Below are 27893 nucleotides of genomic sequence, written 5' to 3'. Positions count from 1 at the left end.
CCATACTGTAGTTCAGAACAGACCAGACAACTGAACACACGTATGGAGGGATTTGTGAGCTCTGCTGCAGATCAGGACTTTGACACATTGAGTCACACCAGTGTGAGAGAATGTTACCGCAGCAGCAGCAGCACTGACTAGACCATTACTGGACTGTGACAGCACTGACTGACCATTACTGGACTGTGACAGCACTGACTGACCATTACTGGACTGTGACAGCACTGACTAGACCATACTGGACTCAGACCTGAGGTTCCCCATTTCCATTCCCTTTCATCAGCATACTAGTGGGGGTCCTCAAAATCTTTGGTGCTTATCACATGTTGCGATAACTTGGTTTCGCTTCCTATTGGAAACTATTGCTGCCTACAATAGTTTAGTAATTGTCACAGACGTTTCTCTCTTGGACTTGATTTCTGACCTGCTGAACAAGTAAAGGAATCTTCTGAATTTTTTATCTCTTTTTTGGCATCTAGATCTTAACATACTACTTCATGGTATGAGGTGGAGCTTTTGACCAACAACAAACAAGATGTCCTGAAGTGGATGGAACAGTCATCTGTTTATTGTTTGCAGAATAAACACACAGCGCAGGACACTGTTGTAAAGGGTGAACTGGTAAAGTAAATTCAAATGGGATGTTGGTCGGGGAAGCTGCTAGTCCTGTTGTCAGGAATAATTCCCTGTTGCCTGTGGATTACCATGAATATGCTGGGAGCTGTAACTGTGCAACAACAGGTAGGAGGCACACACACACACACACACACGCACACGCACACACACCAACACATAGGAGGCAATAAAAAAACACACATACAGTACACACACACACACTGTGCGACACATAGGAGGCATATAAACACACATACAGTACACACACAAACTGTGCGTGTCATAGGAGGCACATACAGAGAGTGACAGGTGCACCAATTGTGGAATTCTGATTCAGTTCAGTAACGGAACCATTTTCAAGTGTTTTAGGACTTCATAGCAGCAGCTTTTCATCTCCCAGTCTGTACAGAACACAACATTTACCAAGTGCAGAATTGGGCACAATAATTTAGAAAACATAATATCCATGCTTGGTCAAGCCTTGGTTTTTTTCAGTTATGTGGGATTTCTTCATTCTGTTTTTGTAAAATATTTGAAGTTGTTGTGACATAAGTGCTTAAGTGATCAATCCCAGCATTCAAGAGTTGCAGTTTGACACAAATCCAAACCCAAAATCTGTTTCAGACATTCCAGATAAACAAACAGACAAACATAACATGTCATAGTTAAGACTAGGCAAGGTAACAACAGTGCTATTTGACCACCCTCTAGAAAATGTATTGAGCTGTGCAGCAAATATTTCACATGACCACAACACATCTCAGTGAAGTAATACTATGAAATAGTTATTCCTTGGTGACTTGGACACTAACTTCCTTGGACGTTAATGTGAAAGAATATGAGAGAAATCTACACACAGTGGCATTAAGAACATTACAGTTATCATCAACATTCATCAAATTCAGCCCACACTGATTTTTTAAAGGAAAAGACAGAAAAGACCTTTTGATGTTGTCCACTAGATGGCACTGGAATAAAGGAAATGGTAACCTTCTTGAAAGATCTTTAAGTGATCAATTGTGCATAATAGTGTGCCTAAGTGATCAATTGTGCATAATCCTTCATTCACACATCCCACTTCCTAGCTGTTTACAACAAAGTTTTACAACACACAGGGAAAGCTGCAGGTGGTAGACTATTGCAAATAGAACAAATTGGCTTGTACATCATATACGGTTCATCCAGAAGGGTGATAACATGGTGTTTATACAGATAAACCCACGTTTGATTGGCACATAAATTACACTATATAGAATGCAGACTGTTTACATACACATGCTTGAGTCTGAACAGGGGCCTATTGCACAAAACTAGGATAAGGGATTAAGCCGGGATATCTTGGTTACATATATCTTGGCACAAAAGCGGGATAGGGGGCAGCAGGATATGTTATGGTATAAGTTACCATGGCGATTTATTCTGTGGAGCTAGCCTGCTCCAGACTAGGCTAAGTTCCAGGATCTACAGTATTTAATCTCATCCCTTATCTCAGTCAGCAGTCACCACAAATGGAAACCAATAGTTATTCCACTGCCCACTACACATTGTTATCACATATACCTAGACCCACTGTGATTATTTAAACTTTTGTGATCATTAATTAACTTTTACATATCGCCATTCCCGACCTGTCATGCGACAATGTGACTTCACGGGAGTGCCTAACCATTTTGCGCGTGGTGGTCACGGCACTAATTGCAATGTTCTCCTAAACAGAGGTGTTGCTGTTTGTTGCTGTTGTGAAAAGGCTATCGCTACCTACTTCACACCGTAGAAGAAGCAATGAAGCCGCTCTAGTTGCCATGGTGAATCAGTGAATCTGGGATCGGTGGCGGGGTCTATTTGAGGGAGCCGTGAGCGCACACTTATCCAGGATAGGTTTCACCTGGCTTGATGAATCCGTGTCTGTTCATCCTGACTTGCTCGTTGTGCAACCAATTAAGCCTGTACGCTCTTGTTTTGGATTCATTGAGCGCGGCTCAGTAACTTATCCCGGATGTCTTAATTCTGCTTTTGTGCAATAGGCCCCTGGTTTCTGAGACAAGTTTACAATTAAAGTTGGGTAGGTGTGCTTTAAAGTAAAATTTAAATACTCAAACTTTGGAGTAATAACTTTGTAGACCTGAGTGTGGGAGTTGCCAGTTGATTGATATTGAAACGATCCATATTGCTTGATGATGACGTGCTCGGAAGGATTTTAAGGGTGTCAGAAGGCAGAGGATGCACACATAGACACGACTCCAAAAGCAAGGAAGTAAACGTCAAGCACTGACGCCATTTTGTTCAGAGCCCGACATCTTGGGGAAATGGTGGAGCTTGGGGAACCTGTGGGAAAGAAAGCAAAAGCTTCGTCATTTCAATTTTAGAGCCAAAGGGTGCACTTTAGAAGGCCTCTGCCTTATCACTACGACATGCGACTCCATAATATGACCACAGATAAAAAAGAAGTACTGATTTGCCTTCATGAGAAGAGGTCCTTCCATGTTTTGGTTCCATTAAGTCAGCACAATGAGTAGTTATTCATTTGCTCAAAGAAGCTTTACAACAACCCATTACCGCCTTTTTGCTATTATAGTTTAGAAATGTGTATGTTTTTAGAAAAACAGTCTAGTACTGACATAAAAACAACTTTAACAATCCATTTCCTACTTTTCCTAGACCTGATCTGTGTCTATAAAATAATCCTGTCGCAGTTTATCTGTGAGAGTAGATATATGACAATGAAAAGTGAGTTTCTCATCACACCAGATCCCAATATATTTATATTCAGTTACCCTGGCAACAATAGAGCCGTTTAAGGTGGTAATATTAACATCTGTAGCCTTAATGTTTCTGGATGTTAAGAAGAGCATAAGCACAGTGTAGCACGGTACTCACCATTCTGTACTCTTGAGGTTCCTCTGTCTCTTGAGGTTCCTTGCACTTTCTAAAATAATCAAGGTCATATAAAATGTGTTTACACAGCATGAGGGACATCTGTAGCCATTTACTTCACAAATCACTAAACACATGCCATAAATTCACAGATACTTAGATACACTTAGATTGACAAACTTAAACTGAATGAGACAACTCCTATGAACACTGGTATTTCAAGTGCACACGTTTCATACAGACTATACTCACCTAGACAGATACAAATACAAAAGAGCCACAACCAGAACCAGAATGACCAGTGGGATACAGACAGACACAATTATCACTGCAGAATAAACAAAACATAAAAATGGTTGATTAGCGTTTGTTAGAATGAACCGACAGTTCTAAGGTCTAAGGTCTTTTGGTCTTTTGGATATTGTCATACATATGTCATGGCCTGAGTGAAAAGCCTTGAAAAGCAGAACATGAGCTGCAGCTGAGTCTACAGCTGAATTAGGATTCATGCATTTTCATACCGGACATGGAACCATCCCACCTCTTGTAACATTCACCTCAGGTGGCTTTAAACACCATGTGCTATCCTCTACACCTGACTATCATATGCATTTGTCATGTATACAGACCTTACTGTCCTGTATTGACCCTAGGCAGATGGGTCAGGCCCTTGAGTCGTGGATCTGCTTGAGGTTTCTTCCTATATGTATCTCCAATTCTAGGGAGTTTTTCCCCTGTTACCCTGTTCCCCTGTTCCCCTGTTACCCTGTTACCCTGTTCCCCGGTTACCCATGGGCCTTCTTTTCTTTGCTTTTCTGTTTTTTCTCTGATTGTCTAACACTCTATAAAGCGCCATGAGACGTGTAATGTTTTGGCGCTCTATAAGTACAATTAAATTAAATCAAATTAAAAATGACTTCATCAACACTAACCTGATGCCTGATCATTCTGGCCAGCACCTACAGTATCTCCACTGGGGACCACTACACACACACACACACACACACAAACACACAAATGGCATTATTATAGTGCATGAAAATGCACTATACTGTTCTTCCTAGGATTCTTATTACAGTGCATGAAAATGCACTGTACTGTTCTTCCTAGGCTTCTTATTCTTATGATTCTTCTTATTATAGTGCATGAAAATGCACTATACTGTTATTCCAAAAGTCTTATTATTATAGTGCATGAAAATGCACTGTATTGTTCTTCCTAGGCATTTTATTCTTCTTCTTCTAACGCAGTTAATGCAGCTTCAACCGTTTAACGTAGAAACTTCATTCAAACTATGTTACGTATATGTCTTACTTAGGACATCTGGGCTTTGTATTTTTCATCTTTATAACTTTTATACATTTTATTATTAATTAAAAACTATTCAAAATGTCCCCATAGACTTGGGCTGATGACATCACAATAGAGCCGTTAAGCAATTAGAATCCTATGGCAGGTGTTCGGGCCACCTGGACCAACTGCCAGTCTCAGGCTTTAAGCATACAAACTGGCCCTATTAAGACTACACATCCTGTTCAACTGCTTCCTCTGCCAAAAACTGTTTCAAAATAAAAGTCCTCACTACAATATTTCACTGTTAAACAGTTTAACCCTTTAAACTTACTGAACTTTTTAACTGTTCAGCCATTGTAACTGTTACTTGTCATCAACTATGACTCCTACCCACTGTAGCTAGTTAGCATGGTTAGCATAGTTAGCATGTTAGCATTGTTAGCATTTTTAGCAAAACTGCTAAAAATGATTAGCTAAGTTAGCTAAGTCACATGGTTAGCATAGTTAGCATGTTAACATTGTTAGCATTTTTAGAAAAACTGTTAAAAATGATTAGCTAAGTTAGCTAAGTAACATGGTTAGCATAGTTAGCATGCTAGCATGCTAGTTAACATAGTTAGCATAACTGCTAAAAATGATTAGCTAAGTTAGCTAAGTCACATGGTTAGCATAGTTAGCATGCTAGTTAGCATAACTGCTAAAAATGATTAGCTAGGTTAGCTAAGTAACATGGTTAGCAAAGTTAGCATGCTAGTTAGCATAGTTAGCATAACTACTAAAAATGATTAGCTAAGTTAGCTAAGTCACATGGTTAACATAGTTAGCATGTTAGCATGTTAGTTAACATAGTTAGCATAACTACTAAAAATGATTAGCTAGGTTAGCTAAGTCACATGGTTAGCATAGTTAGCATTTGAACATTGTTAGCATGCTAGTTAGCATAGTAACTTGGTTAGCATTATTATCTTTGTTAACATAGTTAGCATAACTGCTAGCAAACATTAGAGCCATTCCAACTGTCAGTTAATGTCAACTATCTACCTAAATAATTTAACCATTTAAACTATCCACCTATTTAACTGTTCAGTCATTCCAACTATATTAAACCTCATCTACTTAGCAACCAATATAGTTTGTTTTTACTCTGTATGATATTTTACATCATATTTTTGCATTTTCATGCACTGTATTTCCTTCAGGAAATGTTTTTCTAGTTTACACTGTTGTTTCTATTATAGTTCTATTTGATCAATATTGTTATATGGGGTACTTCTATTTCCTGGATTATGCTTTCTACAAGCCTGCTGAGATACAATGTATTTTTCATGATAGCTATCTAAGAAGCAATGCTATTTTGTTATAATGAATGTTTATCAAGGTGAGATTAGGGCTACTTTGGTGTAATTTGTCTTCTTTGTTATAATTAATAGCCTATTGGATCCATTTGCAGAGGTTTGAACATTGTTTCGTTTGTGTGGACTATTCATTTAATTTTGGAACTTTAAAATATGAACCTATGCGTCCTAAGTGTTCATTTAGACACAGCGCACTGAGCAGTGTTCAGAAAATATCTTTAATTTCAATGAAGTCTGAGCTAAATATATATAGCCGATTTAAGTGAAATAATATTAAGGTGGCATCATTTTAATCCTCTTTAGATATCAAGAGGTATCAGGCCTACAGGGGGTTACGTGAGCAACAAATTACAGTTTTAGTTTGCCATATAAATTGATTACATTTGTCAATATTATGTCCAATACATGTGCCAGCTCAGAACTTACCATATGATGCAGAATAGTCACCCTGAAATGAATCAACAAGTCATCAATAGGCATAAAGTTGGCATGAATCAAATTTAAGTGTTTTGATAAATACATATAGAGATTTAACAATAAATACCCAAATGAGTGCATCTACTTGCCTGATATTGGCCACAAGTCATACCCCAAGTTAGATTGTGTGGGTTCTTCAAAACCACGCTGTCATGCGTGACAGAGGAAGCACAGCCGTCCAATTCTTTTTCTGGGTACATTGCGATGGCTTTGGTGGTGTCGCCCTAGCAAAAAAAGAGTTTGTGACTAGTAAGAAAATCTTTTGTGTGTGCCTGCGTGTGTATACACTATTGGGGTGATGTATGGGTCTTGGTGGTCCTTCGGTGTGTAGATTAATTTCTTACAATACAATAAGCCAAACATTAGACGACTAAGAAACAGTTGTTAAACTTGCAGATTGACCACGACCCTTTGGCTCCCTAAATATCCACCTACCTCCATGATAGACCAGTTCTGTTCACAATCAGGATCATTGAGATGATCTTCTGGTACATTACGTATGGTGCACTTTGTTGCCTCAGTGGATACATTGCAATCGATCTCTGGTATAGCCATGGACTACAAAGAAACAAACATTATTGTGATGCGTATAGGCCTACGTAAGCATAAGATAGTATATCATCAGGATATACTTGACATAGTGCAGACAGGGGAAAAAATCAAAACTACTTTTACAAAACGAGAAAAGTCCTAAGGCGGATGAGGCTCAAAGCTCATAACCTGACTCTCGCCAGATGTATTTCGTTCCGCATACTGTAGCTGTCCCTTAATCCAAAGTGAGCTTTAGAGAAGGCCTACACGTGGCCTTTTAACAATTAGTACAATTAGCCGTGAATGTTTAATAACAATTTATGAAACTAGATGTACCGCATAGCGGTACAAAATATGACCGGCGCTCAGTCCTGTACATCCGTTCCGCGAAAATAAATCACACTTCAATTTGTCTCCATATTTTACTCCATCCCCCACTCTTGAAACTTTTGTGTATGCTTGTTTGGCATGCCTGAGTGTGTGTGTGCGGCTGCACAGAAAGTAGCCTACTGGTGCTGAAAAGGTGAATAGATTGTAGAATAGCCAAAGAAGATGTAGCATTGTTATAAAACCTTTAAAATCTCTACAAGTAGGGCAGTTCATCACAGTTCATCCATTGCACCTGGATTGATGAAAGGTCACTTACACCTGTAGGCTACATTGTATTTGGGAAAAGCAAAAGGTATCGGCATAATGTTATTTATTTATTTATTTATTTATTTATAAATAAACAAAAACATCTCTGTCAGTTCCATGCCGTTTTCAACAGCTATCAAAAACAAAGGTCATTTTTGGATGGATGGATTTTTTGTGAATGTTTCTTCTTCTACATAAGATTTTAGTAATCTTTAGTTCATGTAATAGTTTATTGTCAATGCACAAATTAAGTAACAGTAGTCTGAAACGTTATTGTTAATGCACAAATTAAGTAACAGTAGTCTGAAACGAAATGCTGTTTTACATCTAACCAGTGGTGCAAATAACTGACATGTCCAAATGGGCCTTGATGAAATGCGTCGCTAGACTGTTCATACACATTTTAATGGCTTTCACCAGACCAAGCTCAATCTTTTAAGAAATCAAAAAATAAATAGCGGGCAGATCAGGCTGGGTTCACCCAGCCTAGTCCATAGGCACCCGATATTGTTTAATTTTCCGATTGAGATATCCACGCTCTGGCTATTCTAAATGCAAAAATGCATCAGGGAGTTATGACAAAACTGTAACTAACAAACTAGATCCTAATAGAAAGATGTTAGCTTCCCTAAGCTACAGGTAGGCTTATAAGGTAGGCCTATTTACAACATAAATTGTCAATAGGCTATGCTGGCGACACAAATAAAATCTCCTTTGGAAACCAATGGCTTACGCCTTACAGTATCAAGCGGATTTAAACTGCCATACCGTGGCGAAAAGTTGTAATAAAATGCACGCAGCTCCATGAGTCAAGGAAAGCGCGAATGAAGTAGCCACTTCCCAGTAAACAAAATAAAGTCCTGGCGACGTCCCCTAAGTGTCCTGGCGAACACCTCCTCAACATTGTGTAGGGTTCCCTTTACGTCCCGCGGACCTCTGTTCGGGAGGTCTAAAAGACGTCCACGAGACTTTGAGAGATGGTCACCGACTTTGAAAGATGGTCCTGCAGGCGGTAGCCAGAGCGCTCTCAACTCCGCTGCCATGTGTGAATAAACAAACGTCCCCCCCATGTCCCCGGTATAACATTATTGTCGGGTCCTTAGGAGGTATTTGAAATGACCAAATGCAAATGTCATCCGAGGGACCTGACGGTGACGTCCCCAGAAAGTCCTGCACCGGACGTCACGCAATAACCAAACGATAACTTGCTCCGGACGTCAATAAGGTCACCGGAACATCCGCTAGAGAACATGACGTTCGGGACCAATCGGGGACGTCGTGAATGTCGGCATGAGGTCCGGGGGACGTCCCGTGTTTGTCGGATTCTAAATGGGACCCACTACTACACAGTAGCTTAAGGTGTGTTGCTAAAGCAGCCATAATGAAATGAAGGTGTCATTGTTTGGATACTTCACACGTGCTTTTTAATTTCACAGACTACAACTACCAAGCTGGAATCAAAGCACATCGATTCCCCTCTCACACCCTGCACGCACTTAAAACAAAAATAAACAGGCGTCTCAGTCTCATGCATGTATAGGCAAAACTGTAGGCCTATCAGACCGGTGTAACGTTGGTAAATCTTCCATTGCACAGAATGATTTTTGTAGCACGTGCAACAAATGACAGTCGAAAGATACAATTACAGTGCTGCTATCAATTTGCTTGGTATAACCGCATTTATAGTTTTCTACAAATGCAATCAATCAAATTGGCCTCCATCACTCAACCAACGCTAACGGTAACATTACCTAGGTTCTTATTGATATTATAAGATTAACGTGCAGTAAAAACCAAGCATGTCCGATAAACATCCTCAGATTTATTCCGGCTTCAAGAAGAAATGGGAATTACCTTTCATGTGAACATCATCCTATCCTTTTTAGACGTTCTCTGCGGTAAACTAGTCCTTGTAGGAAGCGTCCATTGTTTTTCCAACCCACTTTTAACTTCCAACAAAATTACGTCTCACTGCAACGATGGGCCATCTAGTGGACAAACGACTACTTATCGCCAATACTGGAAATGCAGCCATGATGATGATGATGAATATTTATTTTGGCTTTCTTTTAATGCTACTAAATTTGTAATTATGTATCGGCCGTTCTAATACCGATAGTATGTGGGTGCCTGTGTGTGTGTGCATGTGTATATGTGTGCACCGCCATCTACAGGCCAATGAGTGTACAGTCACTAAATGTACACAAAACCTAATTTTTTTAGACCCCCCCATGGATGAAATTCTACGAAACTTGGCATACCCCCAGAGAATGCCAGGTCAATCATACACATAAAATTTGGTGCAGTTCTGAACATCTTAACTGAAGATAGGGCTGATTAAAGCAGAATAATATTGCATTTTCATTTTTTACCGGGGGGTGCAAATCACAAATGGGTGATTATGGGCCAGATTGATGTGGGCCCTTGAGACCAACATACCATAAAAGATTCTTCATCCTCAGTGCCACGGTTCAGGTAGTTATTTAGGAAAAACTGCTTTTTTTGCGGTTCGGGGGGCCCAGCACGGGGGGGGAGTGGCCCCCGGGGACGAAACAAAACTTTTCCGTAAAAGTCTAATGGGGCTACATACCCACCAAATTTCATGTGCCCCGCTGGTTCGGTGTCCCGGGTATCGTTGACCAAAAATTCAGAAAGTAGATGACGGAAAAAAAAAAAAAAAAAAAAACGTTGACAATCCCTATATGACCGTTTCGCTAGCTTCGCTAGCGGCGGTCATAATTATAATTAATGTTAATAACATATATATAAATACCTGTCTGTTATCGAATGTAACAGAATACGTTCTGTTATTGAACTCAGTGTTTGACTCAGTTTTCAATTGACTAAAACACATTTTGCAAAACACCACACACAATTTTTTTACTTAACACACAAAAATCGAACAGGAAGTAGGCCTAACTTGATTTCATTTTTCAAACACAACCCATCAAAATGCCACACTAAATCACCAGTGCTTCACTCTCTCTCTTCACATGTGTAAACACTCATTACTTTACGGAACACCATCCAATCATTGCCTTAGTACAGGCCTATGAATACAGTAGATATATTATTACATATTATGTAGGTATGGACCCTTTCAATCTGGCCCTATAGGATTTCAGAACCAATGCAGATACTTTGAAAGGAATGTTCTACAAAAAGTTGACTTTATGTACAGTAAAACCTTTTTATATATTTTTGTGTCTCCCCAAGTTATGTACCATTTTAATACATTTACCAATACATTTTTCTATAGACCTATGAATACATATACAACCCCCCCCCCCCCCCACACACACACACACACACACACACAGACAAACACACACACACAAAGTAATTTGATAGTAGTCAGTCATTTCCATAGGCAAAATCCGCTTTTCCAGAACTCCATGTACATCTGGTGGTCATTGTATTTTGCTTTGCTTTGTTCTTGTTGGCTGTAAAATACTGTATTCACAACAGCAAATTATTTGGGAAAAATCACTATTTTTTGGTTTCAATATTGCTAGCATTTTTACTGTGTATTTCAACTTCTTTCTGTAGATACCGTAACTTTCATTCTTGTATGGAAATACATAAAGCCTATGAAAGAGAGAAGAGCGTTTTGAGCAACAGTGTGTACATGATGTATCCAAAATGTCATATTATGACAAAAGTGTTTGTAATGTGAGGCGAATGTTTGATTTAAAGATGTGTTTATGACATGTTGAATGTTGTGTGCCATTTTGCTGGAGATTTGAGGCATTTTGCATTTTGTGTGAGCAATTGTTGGTTTTGTGTGTGGAGTTTTGAAAAATAGACACAGAGTTTTGAAAACGTGTGTAATACGTTTCATACACGTGTCTCAACACTGCATTTCGGTCGTTGCTTTTACCTTACCATTACCTTACGCATGCCAGTTATGTATCCTCTGTATATAAAACTCCAAAGCTGCTTGCTGTCAGATTTGGTTCCGAGGGCACAAGTTCAGTGTATCAACAACACTCAATAACAGTTTATGTGATGTGTTAATCAATTAAATTCCAACAATTTCACAACAGCTAGTTCTGGAGTAGGCCATTCAACTATAGCCCGCTTGCTTACGACGAGACTAACACTGAGTCCTAACTGCAGGTGTGGAGCCCTTGGACTGATTTCAAGGCTGCCTCCAGAGATGAGCACTGTGATGGTGTGCTGTTACTATGGTTGAGTATGCACTCTGATGGCCATACCCATTAGCCTTGGTCTGTGGCGCTCCAGTCACAGTGCAGGTATGGTACCCTGTAGGTCTGGGTTTCAGCCCATGAGGACAGTCTCAGTGCAGGTACTGCGCAGTCAGGCTGCGCAGTCGGCACCCGCTTCCTTATTTGGGTTTTGCCAGGTTTTAGCCTATGAGAAAACGGTTGAAATTGAAACTAAGTGATTGTGTATGTGTAGGGTGTATTTCATATACAATCTGGCAACTTGGATGTCAGACTAATAGAATAAAATGAATGGATCAATGATTTTAAAATGAAGTTTGATGACCATGCAAATTAGGGGAGTTTTCCGGGAGAAATAAAAAAACGGGAGGGTGCTGGGAGATGACCGTGAAATACGGGAGAACCCGGGAAAAACGGGAGTGTTGACAGGTATGCATTATAGTGGAAGCAACAGACGTTTCTAGCCCGCCCGGATTAGTCTGTTGCGCATTTATTGGGTGTGGTACCCTGATCACCGGCAGTTATTCTTATTAATAGCCCATGTAATAGGCCATACCTAAAGATAATACAAACGTAGCTTATTTTTCAATTCGTCCGTCTGGTGTTTGCAGAATTACGCACAAACAAGAAAGAAGAATAGCCTATATTAAATAGAACAAAGAGGAAGTGAACAAAAGTTATACCATCGGAATGCAACAGTTCTCTCTAACTGCAACATTATCATGTTGATAAAATGAAAATAAATAATCTAATTATTTGTAAAACGTACCTCTGAGAAGTCAGGAAGTTTCTGCAGGAGGGAGAGGTTGGTTTCTGACCAGCGCTGACAACGTCTACAGTGAATCTAATGGCGTGGCCCTAATCAAGGGGGTGGGGTAGAGAACTTCCCACGAGGAAAGGGCATATGCAATCTTCATTTGAAGCAATGAGCAGTCTTTACAAGCACTACATAGCCTATACACATGTCCAATGTGGATGTAACAGTCTATAGAAATTACAGTTTTTCTGGACTGCTTTGACTTGCTTATATAAACTGGGATCCACTTGGTCTTCATTAGGCCTACAGTTTTTCTCGATCGTTTTGATGCTTGTGTCAACTCTGTCATCACGTTCTCAAAACAGTTAACACTCGTGTCTGAACAAAAGCACTCTTGCCAAAATGTCACATTTTGCTTGCAAAAGGCATACTCTCTCAAAACACTTAAACATGCAGCAAAAGCAAATTTTGTCTTCAAATAACACACCCTGTCGTCAATCACTGTGTGATTTCAATCAATCATTAAACACTGGACAACAAAATGCAAAATATAGTTCTCAATAGGCTCAAAAAATTTGCCTTTTTGCTATGTCTGTTCCATTTCTTTCTCATTTTTCTGGTATCAGAAAAAACGATGAAAAGACTAAATGTACTGAATAAAAAACAATTATTCATTCCTCCCTAGGTCTTACATCAATGACAGTTCCAGTAACTGTCATTGATGTAAGACCTACAGTAGGTCTAAGCACCTATGACAAGACAAATTTTATTGAACTACAACGTGTCATTTTTCATCAAAACAGACCAGTAAACATCTTTTGTACTGTTTTCTTCACCAAATAGGCAATACAATACTTTCTCTAAATTAGCAACACAAATAGGCATTAGATTAGATTAGATTAAACTTTTTTGTCATTGTGCAGAGTACAAGTACAGAGACAATGAAATGCAGTTTGTGTCTAACCAGAAGTGCAAAAAAGCAGAAAAGGCTACAAAGTTTTTTGGTGCATAGACAGACAAAAGATATAGTGCAGTGTAGACAGTATACAGTTCTTTTCAGAAGGTGGTTTAGAGTAGGCTAGTATATAAATTAAATATAAGTATGTTCACTGTGTGCTGTTTGTGTTTCACTAATTCACCGATTGGGTTAAATGCAGAGACCAAATTTCTCACACTGCCAAAATCCCCGCAAAATTGTACCAAATTCGCGGAACGCCTGTCTTGATTTTTTGTAGCACGTGCAACAAATATGTGTACATATAGCCCTGGATCTCTCAAAGTGAGCTCTGGAATCATAGGTTTCAATTGGGATGTAGATCATCACGGGTGCGTTAATAAATCTACATTGCGAATAGTCGACGCAAATTATTCACGTTGACGAATTTATGTAGTCGATTACGTCGACTATGTTGACTAATTGTCCCAGCCCTAATATAAGCGTATTGTCTATTTGGTGGAAAAAACAAGTCCAAGTGTTTACTATTATAGGTTTATCTCAATGCAAAAAATGACAAGTCAATGAAATGTGTCTTGTCTAGTAGGTATTACATGTCAATGACAGTAACATCTTGGGAGGAATGGATACAATTCATTCAATTCATTTTCATTCAATAGGCCTACATTTAGTCTTCTCACAGTTTTTCTGATAGCCTACCAGAAAAAGTAAAACGAAATGGCACAGACATAGCAAAAAGGAAGACTGAAAGTTCTCATTTTGAGAACAGTGTTTTACATGTTGTTGTGCAGTGTGTAATTAACCCAATGTCATGTGATCTGAATGATTTCTTGCTACATTGTTTAAGGTATGGGTAAAATAAGTTCATGTTTTGAATCTTTGGACTAAGAATTCATTTTTTATGTGTAAGCAACTGGCAAAAACTGTATAAGTATGCTAAGGAATTTATAAGACATCACAAAAGTAAACACAAGAATGCTCTTTAATCTGTTAAATGTGTGTGTGTGTGTGTGCGCTCGGCTGACATTCTCATGTGCTATTCTAAAATGGTGGTCAGGAGTGTGGCCTGCATGACTCAGCATACAGCACAGTTGTAATAAGCAGGCTATGTTGGTACGCCATCTTAGGTGGCCTGGTTAGACCAACACATACACAAGCGCATGTGTGCACAAGCGTGCATTGATTGCAATCTGTGCATTGTCTTTCTGATTATTTCAGATTGGCACAGAGGGGAGTCATTGCGAATTGTTATAGCAATTGGTAGGAATTACTTTTTAACAATCCTTATTACAGTGAAGTTGAAGCAGAACTCCAACTGAAAACACTCTGTTGTCTGACCAGTAGTTCATGCAGTGAATGTGAGGTGCTGTGAACATGTGTTAATTTGCATGTACATATTAATTTGGTAGACATGTTTATCTAAAGTCACTTACAACATTTAAGATATCAACATTTAAGCATTTTAACATTTAAGCTACAGAACTACAGCTACAGCAATAGAATAACATTTATGATATTAACCTTTAAGCATTTTAATATAATAACATCAGCTATCATTTGTATTAAATGGTAGGACCAGCCCCACAGGCTATGCAGATGGGGAAGGCTGAAATTAATCATTAATGCTAAATTAATTTTACATTTTATTATTGGTATTATTTAACAATAAATAACAATAAACAGCCAGAGACGGCTATCAGGGATATTGTGGAGGTACTAAACATTTTCTGGTCCAGATCCTTGTTGAGATGCATCAGAAATTGTTACTGGGATTTCAATGGGGTGTCAAGGCTACATTAGCTTTGACTATTTCCAGGCTTTATCTTGTCGGTGCAAAGACTCAGATAAGGTAATATCTCTCAACTGCTCCAACATGTAAAAAAGATCATCAGCTGATTCAACCATTGATTTGTCACATTGATGAACTGCAGAGAAGTAATGTATAGTATAGTATAGTATAGTATATATACTCTTTTGATCCCCTGAGGGAAATTTGGTCTCTGCATTTAACCCAATCCCTGAATTAGTGAATCACAGCACACAGTGGGGTGAAGCACACACTAATCCCGGTGCAGTGAGCTGCCTGCTACAACAGCGACGCTCGGGGAGCAGTGAGGGGTTAGGTGCCTTGCTCAAGGGCACTTCAGCCGTGGTCCACTGGTCGGGGCTCGAACCGGCAACAAGTCCAGAGTGCTAACCAGTGGGCCACGGCTGCCCAAATGATAATGAGAATGATCCCTTCCTATAAAATCGTTTTGAGAATACATAGAGGAGGAGGAAGGATCAGGAGCCAACACAGATACATTAGAGGAGAACTACTGGATTATTTTGCTTTATTTTGACCTGAAGAAGAGCACAACACATCAAATCATATGCTGAGGTTGGACTCAGATTATTTATTGTCACATTACAAAAATGCAATCCATGCTCTATAATGCATCAGGTTGTGTAAGGTGTAATCCATCAGGTTCTATAAGGTGTAAGGTGGCTCAACCCTGTACTCAAACCTGAGACTTGCAACACCTCAAATTGGAAGTTCATTTTACCTATTATGATCCTGGCACAATCAATAGGCTGCAAATAAATGAATGATTGGGTTACAGACTGACATTTGTCAAACACTACAAAATTCATCGTTTGCCTGTCCGCCCCTTGGCCCAACATCAATTATGGTGGATCGTTTGTAAAGGATGTAGACCCCAAGCAGAATCCCAAGGAGGCACACAATGACGGACACCAGCATGCCCCAATGCCCGCGTATCGCTACAGGACCTGAACGAGAGTGCATGGAATATCATTAGTATGGGGGATATAAAAGATGAGTCATGTTAAAATGATATTCACACATTACAGATGCATTATAAGCCTCAGAAAATAATACCCAAGGTACAGGCAAAGGGTGTTTTTGGCTTTCAGTACAAACAGCAGAAGTCAAAAGGGTTGGCAGCAAAATGGGTCTGATAGAACAGTTTTCAAGCTATGTTAGTGTAACGGAGGCGAACTGAGCTAGCATGCTAGTTGCCTGTGTAAATCCTCACACCCCTAACCTTAAGAACGCTTCTAACCGCTGAGTTGGAAGCCTGAGCTTTTAGCTCAGTGGTTAGAGCGTTCGACTCCCATGCCGGTGTGTGTCGAGGTGGCGGGTTCGAGGGCTGTGAGCGGCGGACGAATTACGACTTCTGTTACATGTGTGTGTACACATGTGAATGGATGGACAAACCCAATTACAGGACTCTCCTATTAGGAACGAGGGTTATAAGCCCAGTTAGGCTGGTTTACTGTGATCTTACCATTAAGCATATAACATTCTTGAAGAGAATGAGAGAGACGAGGAGAGGAGAGAGGAACGTCTGAAATGCGTACCTCTGTTTTGTGCAGGTTGGAGGCCCCATGCAGAACAGTCAACTGTGTAACAAACAAATGATCTAATAAGTTACATTTTAACTTCTTATTGCATGAAGTAGACAAAACATTGTCTCATGTCAATGAAAATTCCTTCACATACCTGAGCATTCACATTTGTAGTTCTGTTCTTAAGGAGAAAAGAGCAATACATATTATATACATTACGCATACACTTTCACATTTTTTTTTAATGACAAAACAAAATAAAAAGACTTAAACACAATTGACTGACCGCTAATACCCGATTCTCGTCCTCACAATCCACTGAGACGGTCAGATTGTCCATACAGATCTTCAGAGAGATTCTCTCAGGACTAACTTCTGACACCAGACTGTGATTGAAATCCAATCCACTGGCAATGGGATAGTTCTAAATATCACATTCAGTTTGGAAATTAAATGAATTGATTTAAGACTAGAAATCAATTAGACCAATGAAAGAGAATAACTTGAGTGTTGTGAGTGTGATCAGTAAGCTACTCACATCTGTGGTGCTCCAGTGGGCTTCACATTGAAGGCCGGGCGTGTCGGTCCGCTGGTAGGTGTGTTTACCGTTGTCGTAACTGAAAGTGCACTCCATCCCAAATGTAGAAACCGCAGTCAGAATTAGGATGGCTGGAAATGAAGAGTTCACCACAAAGACACAGTTAGCAACAGGGGCGGAGGGGCATCAAAATGGGTTTCTGTCTCCAGTCCATAGATTGGCCAAATGCACAAGAGTGAATGAATTCAGTCTTGACTCGTTTTCACAAAAGAGATGGCACAAAAGTTACCATGAGGATATATTCTCTGCACCTAGCCTGGTTCTGACCAGGCTAACAGCCAGGCTTAGTTACTGTAATTCTAATGTTAATTATGTTGTCTCATTGGATCAGCCAGCTGTCATTCAAATCAGACCTCAATGATTTTTTAAAGAGCTTTATTCCATACTATTTGCTACATGTATTTACTCGCAAAACACCACAGATTGTCTGCCTAATACCATATGGATATCATCTTAATTATGGTAGCCTTGTAATTATTAACATACTCGTTGTGCTTCTTTTGTTGATAGATGTTTGATGGATACTGTGGTAATTTATTGGAAGTGGAGGGGGAATTTTTCAAAGGTGTTTTCAAATAATTCGGTTATTAAGACAATATATACTATTTGCATCTTTGCAGTGGCAAGCGTTTTCTTAATGACGTTGCGTGCCGAGACAATGAAGCGCTCACACGTGGGAGAACGGGCACGTATTCTAAATTACTTCTAGCCTTCACCTGACTTGTCCTAGTCGCTCCTACTCATTCTAGATTGGCGTTAGTGAAACGAGTTGAGCTATAGGATGACCAGACAACGCTATGTCAAGCCTCGCTTTATCACTTATCTTGGATTTCTTAATTCTGCCTTTGTGAAATAGGCTATCCTCAGGTGTTCTTTTTCTCGGCATATAATGAGCTGAGCTCAACAAGCTCAAAACAGGAACCGAAGCGACGGTCGCAGGAAAAAAGCAAAGAGGAGAAGAGAAGAATATAAGTTTATGTGAAGCTGACGATTATTAAAGGAAAATTCCAGTTTTTAGCAATTTAAGGCCCTTTTCTGGTTTGTTTTGGATGAACTAGAGTGATGGACACCGACATTTTGACGATTGGTCCTATCTCGTTTCTGACTCGTTTTGAATCGCCTTTGACTTCTCAGGGTGGCTGCCAATGGGCATACTGTAGTAGGCTACTCAAACATGTCCTAAAACAACCCTTAACGTTCATTTTCAAAACTGTGCAACTCACCGAGTGGTTAGTGGTGTTCGTTGATTATTAAAGCAACACCAAATAACTTTTCCTCTGTCGCACGCACGCTGTTTATCCAACGGCTTTGCAAATAACGATGTCCATAGACAAGGTAGAATATGTTGCATGAAATTACGATGTATTGCGACATTTTTCAAGTCAAATTTGTAGTTTCTTATGTCTCATTCTATCGAACTACAGATCCGCTACCTGATCTGGCAAACTTATAGTGCGGTTATAGCCGATAGAGGGTCGCGAAGCGAATGCATAAGTGCCGTTCACACCTGTTAGGCTACGAGTTGATGAACCACGGAAACAATTTTGTAAACATTATTTTAAGGTACAAAAAATCTTTGATGTTCAAATATATCGGCGCAATGTATGATTTCCAGCCGTCTTATTTGCTATTGTGGAACTATTCACAACCGCGCTCAATATTTGAACCTGAAGCATAGACGGTGGCGCAGCTATCAACATGCAATGAGTCTTCCAACAGAATGGGATTTTACAAAATGCCAAATAAAACACGACAGAAACTGTATTTCTCTACGCTACTTGTTTTGGAACATCAACGAACACCACTAACCGCTCGGTGAGTTGCAGTTTTGAAAACGAACGTTAAGGGTTGTTTTAGGACATGTTACTACAGTAGGCTATGCCCATTGCCACCCATAAAGTGCTAAAAACCGGAATTTTCCTTTAAACAACATTTAAACACCAAGTGAATGTGGAAGGTCTAAATGTTGGCTACTTACGAAGCACAGCATAGCGGTTACCCATGTTGGCAGTTGAACTGTGATGTAGTCACTGCTGATGTTCTGCCGTGGAATAGTTTCATGAGCATCTCCGCTCTGTATTCAAGCCTCTATTCCGCTTCCCTCCAAGCTCCAAGAGCAAGAGGGCTGCGGCTGGGGCTGGGCTCAATCAGGCTCAATGTATCTGTAGATTTCAACACATCCTGTCTGTACACGTGAAAAAGAGAAGTAAGTTTTATGCCTGTATTGTTGCCTATTTTGTTGCATCAAGTCAAGTCATGTCGGTATCATGCATATGCCTATATTGTGCTTGATTCATTTACAGTGCTGATTGTGGCTATGATTAGCCTACAGTTACAGCGGCTCATGTTGTCTCCTGCACAATCCTCCTTGTGCGCAATAAGGATAGAGTTCACACTTGACTTTATTGCTCAATAAAGGTTTACAAACACGTTCTCTGTGTGATTGTATGTGTTTAATATGTAAAAAAATAAATATGCGGGAGATTCTAACTGCCGATGATAACCATGCCTTTAACTCCTAGGTCTACTAAGTTTTTCTAAGATCATATTTGCGGTAGAGTTTGCGGTAGATCATGGATAAAGAATAAACCTATACATGCTTTTGCCTGTTTCTTAGTATGATGAGTTTCAATCTCCCAACAAAGTTTATATAGCTATTATTATAGGCATTCATGCCAGACTACAGAATCATGAGCCATAGCTTTAGGCTACTCATTGTCAGGGATGGACAGTATTTAGGTTACATGTATTTGAAATACAAAATAGTATTTCATAGTTTGTATTCTATTGGGCTGAAGAAAATGGTTTTGTATTTTGTATCAAAATACTTTAAGTGTATTTTCGTAGTTTATACGTACTGCCAAATATTTTTTGGTACAGCCCAATAGTTTTGGTGATGTGATGACATAACAGTGCTTGTGCTGACTTAGTAATTTAGCCAGACATGTTGTGATCAGAATATTGAGATTCAGGAAGATGATCCAGTCTAAGATGACATGAAGGTTACATTTGAATCCACCAATCAAATAAATTATACAGCTTTGACATTCAAGGATAAAGATATGCCACAGAGGAAGGCTGCCTATCAGCTGATATGGAGCAACATTTTGCCAGCTGTTTAGACTTTCCTTTTGATAGCCCTGCCATGTCCCATGCTGTCGAATATCAATGTCACAAACTTACATGCAAAGCCTAGGTCACTGATATTTGCTGGGAGGGGTTGGTATTTAATTCTATAGTGTTTTCATAAAAGGCTGTGTCCATAAACTAATTTCCTTAAATTAAGATCCTTTCTCTGTCCAACAGCACAGCATCAGGAGTGTTTGGGATGTTACAAAACGCATCATCAGAGCTGCTAAACCAGTCTGGTATTATGCTTAAGTGTAGTGAGCACCATGATCCTCATCAGAGTTTTGGAGTCTTTGGTTGGCTGAGGAAATTGATGGCATGGTAAGAGTAAAGAACATGCTATGATGATACTCATTTAGGTCATCCGGGCAGCCATGGCCTACTGGTTAGCGCTTCGGACTTGTAACCGGAGGGTTGCTGGTTCGAACTCCGACCAATAGGCACGGCTGAAGTGCCCTTGAGCAAGGCACCTAACCCCTCACTGCTCCCCGAGCGCCGCTGTAGAAGGCAGCTCACTGCGCCGGGATTAGTGTGTGCTTCACCTCGCTGCATGTTCACTGTGTGCTGAGTGTGTTTCACTAATTCACGGATTGGGATAAATGCCAAATTTCCCTCACAGGATCAAAAGAGTATATTATACTTACTTATGTGCGTGTGTTTGATCATATATGTTTTAATTTCGTGTTTGACAGATCCTGAACAGCTGCCTAAATGTCATAGAGAAGGAATTGACATTAGGAATTGTAACATTGAATTTATACATGTACATATTTTACAATAACAGGTTACATAGAATAACAAATATGTATGTTACAGAGAGCACACAAAGTGTTCGCAGGTAACAGCTATGCTACTGTGACGTGGATCCCGCCTGCATCACAAAACCCTATGGATCACCTGCCAGTATGTTCTTTAGCATTATATCAATTTCTCATTTTGTTAGCTATTTATGTATTACTTACAGTAAGTGTAATCAACCATACTTTTCCCCCCCAGGATTATGCGGCTACTCTTGAAGGGATCATTCTTCCTTTGTGGGAACCTGGACACTGGACAATATGTAAGTAAATGTAGTTTTGCCCGTACAGTCTTTTTATTGAAATAAATGTACACATTGTCAGATGTCAGATGTGTCAGATGTCTTACATTTTGAAAATAGATCAACAATACTCCCACAACTGTAAAGTTATATGTATATACAGTATTTAAAAATGTTTTCCTATTTGAACATGCTGAACAGATTCTGCTGCCACAGTCTAGGAAGATTTACTTTCTAGATACTCTCCATGGTGCTGGCTGGAGAGATGAAAGCCGCATGGAATTATTCAGGTTTTTAGGGCACCAGGTGTAAATCACCAGGTGTAAACCACTTGTCCATTTTTAAAATCTATGGCTCTGATTCATTAGCCTACAACATAAATATTTGATAGAATATGTATTGTGTATACAAAAACGCATACATATATGTTAACATAGTGCCTCATCTAGCACATTAAACAGAGGGAAACAGAGCCATCGATAAAATTCACAACTTGGGCAGCTGACTTTGATACCACTATATATATATATATATATATATATATATATAATCTTTTGAGTTTGCATTTTATGGGCTATATTTACTTATAGTAGAGCGGCTACAGGAAAAATCGTGCAAATTATGATACAAGCGTGGAATTCGGCAGGTATGTGCTCAAGACCAATACAATCAAATCTACCTGATTGGCCACTTGAAATGGCGGCCATTTTCCAAGATGGCCGCCAAAAAAGACCCCAGAAATTGATTTATTGCTCAGAATTGACCAAAGATATTATGATACAAGCATGAAATTAGGCATGTATGTGCTCAAGACCAATACAATCAAATCTGCCTGATTTGCCATTTTTAATGGCGGCCATTTTCCAAAATGGCCACCATGAAAAACTCTAAAAATTGATTTGTTGTACAGAATTGACAAAGGAAATTATGATACAGCCATGAAATTTGGCAGGTATGTGCTTAAGACCAACACAATACATTCTAACTGATTTTCCAGTTTAAATGACGGCCATTTTCCAAGATGGCCGCCAAAAAATACCATAGAATTTACCAAGAAGGATTTGTTGCACAGAATTGATCAAGCAAGTTATTATACAAGCATGAATTTTTGCATGAATGTGCTAAAAAATACAATATAATCAAATCTACCTGACTCGCCACTTGAAATGGAAGCCATTTTACAATATGGCCGCCAAAAGACTGAATTTAGCCCAGAAGTGAGCAAGAAAATGATGATACAAGTATGTAATTTTGTGTGTTTGTGCTAAAGAGCAATATAATCAAATCCACCTCATTTGCAACTTGAAAATTAAAATGTAGGGTCTGGGCACTCACCGTTCGCAGTGCTCAGTCCGAGGGGCGGGATAATCAGTTGTCTTTCAAATTCCCTCTGCACGCAATAGGACGCAATAGGATATTTGTTTTCAAGTAGCAGGGAATTCAAGCCAAACTGTTGCAACTCTGACATCAATCAATATGTTAAGCCCACCAAACGACTCTATACACGATTTCAATGCCTGATTAAGTTTAGATTTCTGGAGCTCACAAGCCAACGGAGAGTTGCTAGACTAGCCCTGGCAGCAAATGTAATTTGTTGCCGCTAGGGGCGCGTCTAGATTTCTAGCCTAGCTATCTTTATCTGTCTTTGCAGGATTCGTATCGGGAGACTTTAATTGTTCTTTTGTGTCCTGCTGACACAGACAGCACTTTGACCAGTCAGTGTGTGTTATACGTTCATTGTCCATTGTTAATCTAAAAAATCAGATTGAGGTATGATCTTTTGATCACCTTTTGAATCCATGCATGGAACAGTTATTTAAATTTCAATTCGTTTTGGGCTGATTGGCAAAATGTGATTCAGAATTTAGTGTAGGTATTTTAACAGAAAGACGCACGTGTATAAAAATGCTATTTGTTTTTCAACAATGTAAGCCTGTTTTAACAAAGCTGTGCAAACACATACAGTAGGTGGAGAAGAAGAAAATGCCTTTGATGAGTGGTGTGGCAGTATATCAATATCAATTGCTGATTATTCTGACCATGTCACAAGTAAGATGTAATATTTCTTTACCCACCCTCACCTTGAGCATGGAAAAGGGCAATGTTTGTACAGTTAGTCAAACCAAACTTTTTTTTGACGTTGCGGTCAGTCAGGCCTTCAGAGTGGTTACACAGAACACTTATATTACTTATATGCTAGTATGCCTCATATATAATATTCCTGTCTGTGCTTACTGCCCTACTTTGTAGCCTACTCTCCTACTACAAATTACACTGTATATGCCGTTTTATATTTGAGTATATCACTCTCGATATCCTTACAATATTTAGACCAAAACTATCTGAATTAAACCAGCCACTGAGGTTATTCGGAATTAATTTTAGCCACTTACAGCGACATTGGACCACTGCTGATTGATTCACTCTGGTCGCCTTGTTCTCTAACTCTGGGGTAATTGTGGGGACAGTCGCAGAGAGCACAAATTATAGTGAGCGGCACATTATTACCATATTATTACCGTTAGTACCATTAGCACGTTATTAGTGTTTTTAAACGCCCATATCGAGAAAATCATAAATTACCGTTATTAGCATATTATTACCACAATGGTATCGCATCACGCACCACCCTCCATTGACATCAAGAATTGTCATTATTAGCATGTTATCACCATGTTATCAGTGTGTTATAAGGGGCTTATTTGTCGTTAATAACTGTTACCGCTGTTATTTGCATGTAAAAACAAAAGCGACCTATGCGACCAGAAAAACGGAAGTCATTATTTGTCTATGGAGGGTCGGCGAATAAAGCGACCAAAGTGCACCAATCCGGGAGTGCACCAATCTGGGCGACCAGAGCGATTAAGCGATTTAGCAATTAAAAGTCAGCTAATCGGCAAAAAACAATTGTAATGCTCATATCTTCGAATGTCCCAGGCTGACAAGCCAGAGCCGTTATGGGATTAGCTAAATCAAACATGTCAATGTCACGTCCAGAGCGAAAAAAGCGAATTCATGACAAAGCTTCTTCAACGACCTTGGCTACTTGGTAGCTGAGGTTGTTTCTGGTGTACACGCATTTAACAGCAACATCGAGAAAACCATGAATTGCCGTTATTAGAATATTAGTGTCATTGTATTATTAGCATGTCATAACCATTTTATTTATTTGGAGGGGTGGGGGGTGGCATCACGCAACACCCTCCATTGACATTAAGAACTGGTATTATTAGCATGTTATCACCATGCTATTTGTGTGTCAGAAGTGGCTTATTTGTCATTGTGGAACATTTTTAATATCTGTATCACTTCATCATCTATGGAAACATATTTAAGGAGAGTGAACAATTATTTACACCACATTTGCAATTTGCACATTTGAAATTTGCAAATTTCTCAGGTCTTTTTGGACGCCATCTTGGAAAATGGCCAGCATTTCAAGTAGCAAATCAAGTGGATTTGATTGTATTGGTCTTGATCACATCCATGCCAAATTTCATGCGTCCATCATAATTTGCTTTGACAATTCTGTGCAATAAATCAATTTCTAGGGTCTTTTTTGGCAGCCATCTTGGAAAATGGCCACCATTTCAAGTGGCCAATCAGGTAGATTTCATTGTTTTGCTCTTGAGCACATACATGTTGAGTTTCGTGCTTGTATCATAATTTGCTAGGTCAATTCTATGCAATAAATCAATTTCTGGAGTCTTTTTTGGCGGCCATCTTGGAAAATAGCCACCATTTCAAGTGGCCAATCAGGTAGATTTGATTGTATTGGTCATAAGCACATACTGTACCTACCAAGTTTCATGCTTGTATCATAATTTGCACGATTCTTGCCAAATTGGCCTTGTAGCCGCTTATGGCAGTGTTTAAAGTTGCTATTCTGTGTTCAATATGAAGCTGTTGAATAGTTATGTCAATGTCAATTTTATTTATATAGCGCATTTACAGACGGCTTAGCCGCACCAAAGTGCTTCACAATAAAGTGCAATAAATAAATACAGGAAGGCACAAAAACAAAAAGGGCTACAGTTAAAATAAATTAAGAAATTAAGAGCCAGTGGAGGAAAGCCAGAACTGGGGTGATATGTTCACATTTTTTAGTGCAGGTGAGGAGTCGGGCGGCTGAGTTCTGAACCAACTGCAGGCGGCGGAGCTGGGATTGATTGATGCCAGTGTAGAGAACATTACAGTAGTCCAGTTGTGATGTGATGAAGGCATGGATGACTCTCTCAAGATCGCTCTGGGGCAGGTAGGCTTTGGTCTTAGCTAGGGTTCTGAGGTGGAAAAAGCTCTTCCTAACTACCGCACTGACCTGCTGTTCGAACATGAATTTGCTGTCAAAAATCACGGCCAGATTTCTGACAGAAGGCCTGATGTTAGAGGCAAGGGGACCCAGGGCATTGGTGAAGAAGGCCGGAGAGGTTTTGCCAAAGACAATTAACTCAGTTTTGCTCTCATTAAGGTTGAGGAAGTTTGCACCCATCCATGCCTTGATGTCAGCTAGACAGTCACACAATAGATGGAGTGCAGCCTGCCCATCAGCCTGAAGGGGGATATACAGCTGGACGTCATCTGCAAAGCAGTGGAAGGAAATGTTATGTGAATAGTTATATGAATAGTTATTGGTCTTTACATTCACATTCACACTGTGTTCACAGAAACATCGCCAAGATCTTGTCCCCCGGACCATGGGAAACCTTGGGTGTGGACGATGTTCAGGTCAGATATGTCTTTATGAATTTCTTCTGAATTGTACCATATTGTTGGCATCACTTTGCTGAAATGTACACTTGTTTACACCACAGGGATTGTCAAAGCAAGGACCATCAAATAACTGTGGGGTGTTTGTTTTGATGGTAAGATGCTGGCAATTCAGTATTATATTGTATAATTATCTTTTCTTTGCTTTTTTCTTTTCTCTTCTTTTTTTCTCTGATTGTCTAACATTCTGTAAAGCGCCATGAGACATGTGTTATGTTTTGGCGCTCTATAAGTACAATGAAATGAAATTAAATTATTGTTGTAAAGTAGGCAAAGCACACAGGTATCATAGTTCATATCACTTGGTTATGTTTTGGTAATTCCCCCCAGCTAGACACTGTCATGCTGCATTGGTGGGGAGATTGCTATAATTATTATGGTTGTTATCGACTATCATGAACATATACCATTTCTTATCTTGCAGTATGCAATGTACTGTATATAGTGATGGGAACACAGTGTGATTTCACTGAGGTATGTACAACTCTGAAATCCAAGGTTTTTAAAGCTAAGGGTTTTCAGGACAATCATTCTATTATGTAATTTATTCCCCCTAAGGAACCTATGAGGAAAATAAGGCGCTGGTGGTGTCTTGTTCTTCTACATAACTTTCCGATGCCGTAAGTGTCTTGAATATTATCAGTCAATACATTTTCATCAACATAGCTTGTTTCTGTGTAGCCATACTAGCCTGAAAGTATTTGTACCTGAATACCTGTATGTACCTGTACCTGAATGTACCTGTAATATATGCCATTCACTCACCAAGGTCTGACTACAGAATCGAGAGGCGTCGAGAACAAAACTTACTCAACAAGGTACTGTAGATGCCATGTGATGACTGGTGTAGCATTTAACCCGTGTCTAAAAAGGTAATCTCCAAACCCACCCATGTATTTTCAGGATGATATGGAAGTACCCCCCACAAAGGCACAGTGTGAAGATGTGATTTACATCAACCACAAATAAGTAATACCCCCTATTTCTTTTAGCAGTTATGCTATATTTCTATGGTATATTTTCTCTACTGATTTATTTGCTAATGTATGTTTGTCATAATGTGTAGGAACTTTGAGGAAGACAGCCCACTGACCCCTACCCAGGATCTGGATTTGCTCTTCCATTTGTTTCTCCATTATGAAGATTATTAGATTATTAAATCACTCTGTGTCTGATGTCTATTAGCCTCTGCAATGCACTGTGTGTTTTTATACGCCTACATTTATGACATTGAACCCATATTTCATGTTGTCTATGAAAATAATTCCAAGACTGAATGGAATTATTAGTTTATTATTGAATTATAAATGATAGGCTAGAAAGTCAAAA

At 39.3% G+C, this 27893-nt stretch overlaps 1 long non-coding RNA gene across 2 annotated transcripts; it reads left to right on the top strand.

The window, feature by feature from the left end:
- Positions 1–38: 38 nt before the first annotated feature.
- On the top strand, positions 39–27893 carry LOC121713885. 2 transcript variants are annotated; one of them, XR_006032961.1, is made up of 10 exons: positions 39–741; positions 21575–21661; positions 21755–21828; positions 26462–26522; positions 26609–26659; positions 26989–27038; positions 27123–27184; positions 27334–27382; positions 27468–27533; positions 27631–27893. It is a non-coding gene; the product is annotated as an uncharacterized LOC121713885 (long non-coding RNA). The 2 variants fall into 2 exon arrangements; XR_006032962.1 differs by lacking the exon at positions 39–741 and adding an exon at positions 20847–21079 and having other exon boundaries at positions 21755–21818.

The sequence above is a fragment of the Alosa sapidissima genome, chromosome 7 (assembly GCF_018492685.1).
Source record: "Alosa sapidissima isolate fAloSap1 chromosome 7, fAloSap1.pri, whole genome shotgun sequence".
In the NCBI taxonomy this organism is placed as follows: Eukaryota; Metazoa; Chordata; class Actinopteri; order Clupeiformes; family Clupeidae; genus Alosa; species Alosa sapidissima.
The sequence above is the reverse complement of the archived record's forward strand: the minus strand, read 5'-3'. Positions and strand labels throughout refer to the sequence as shown.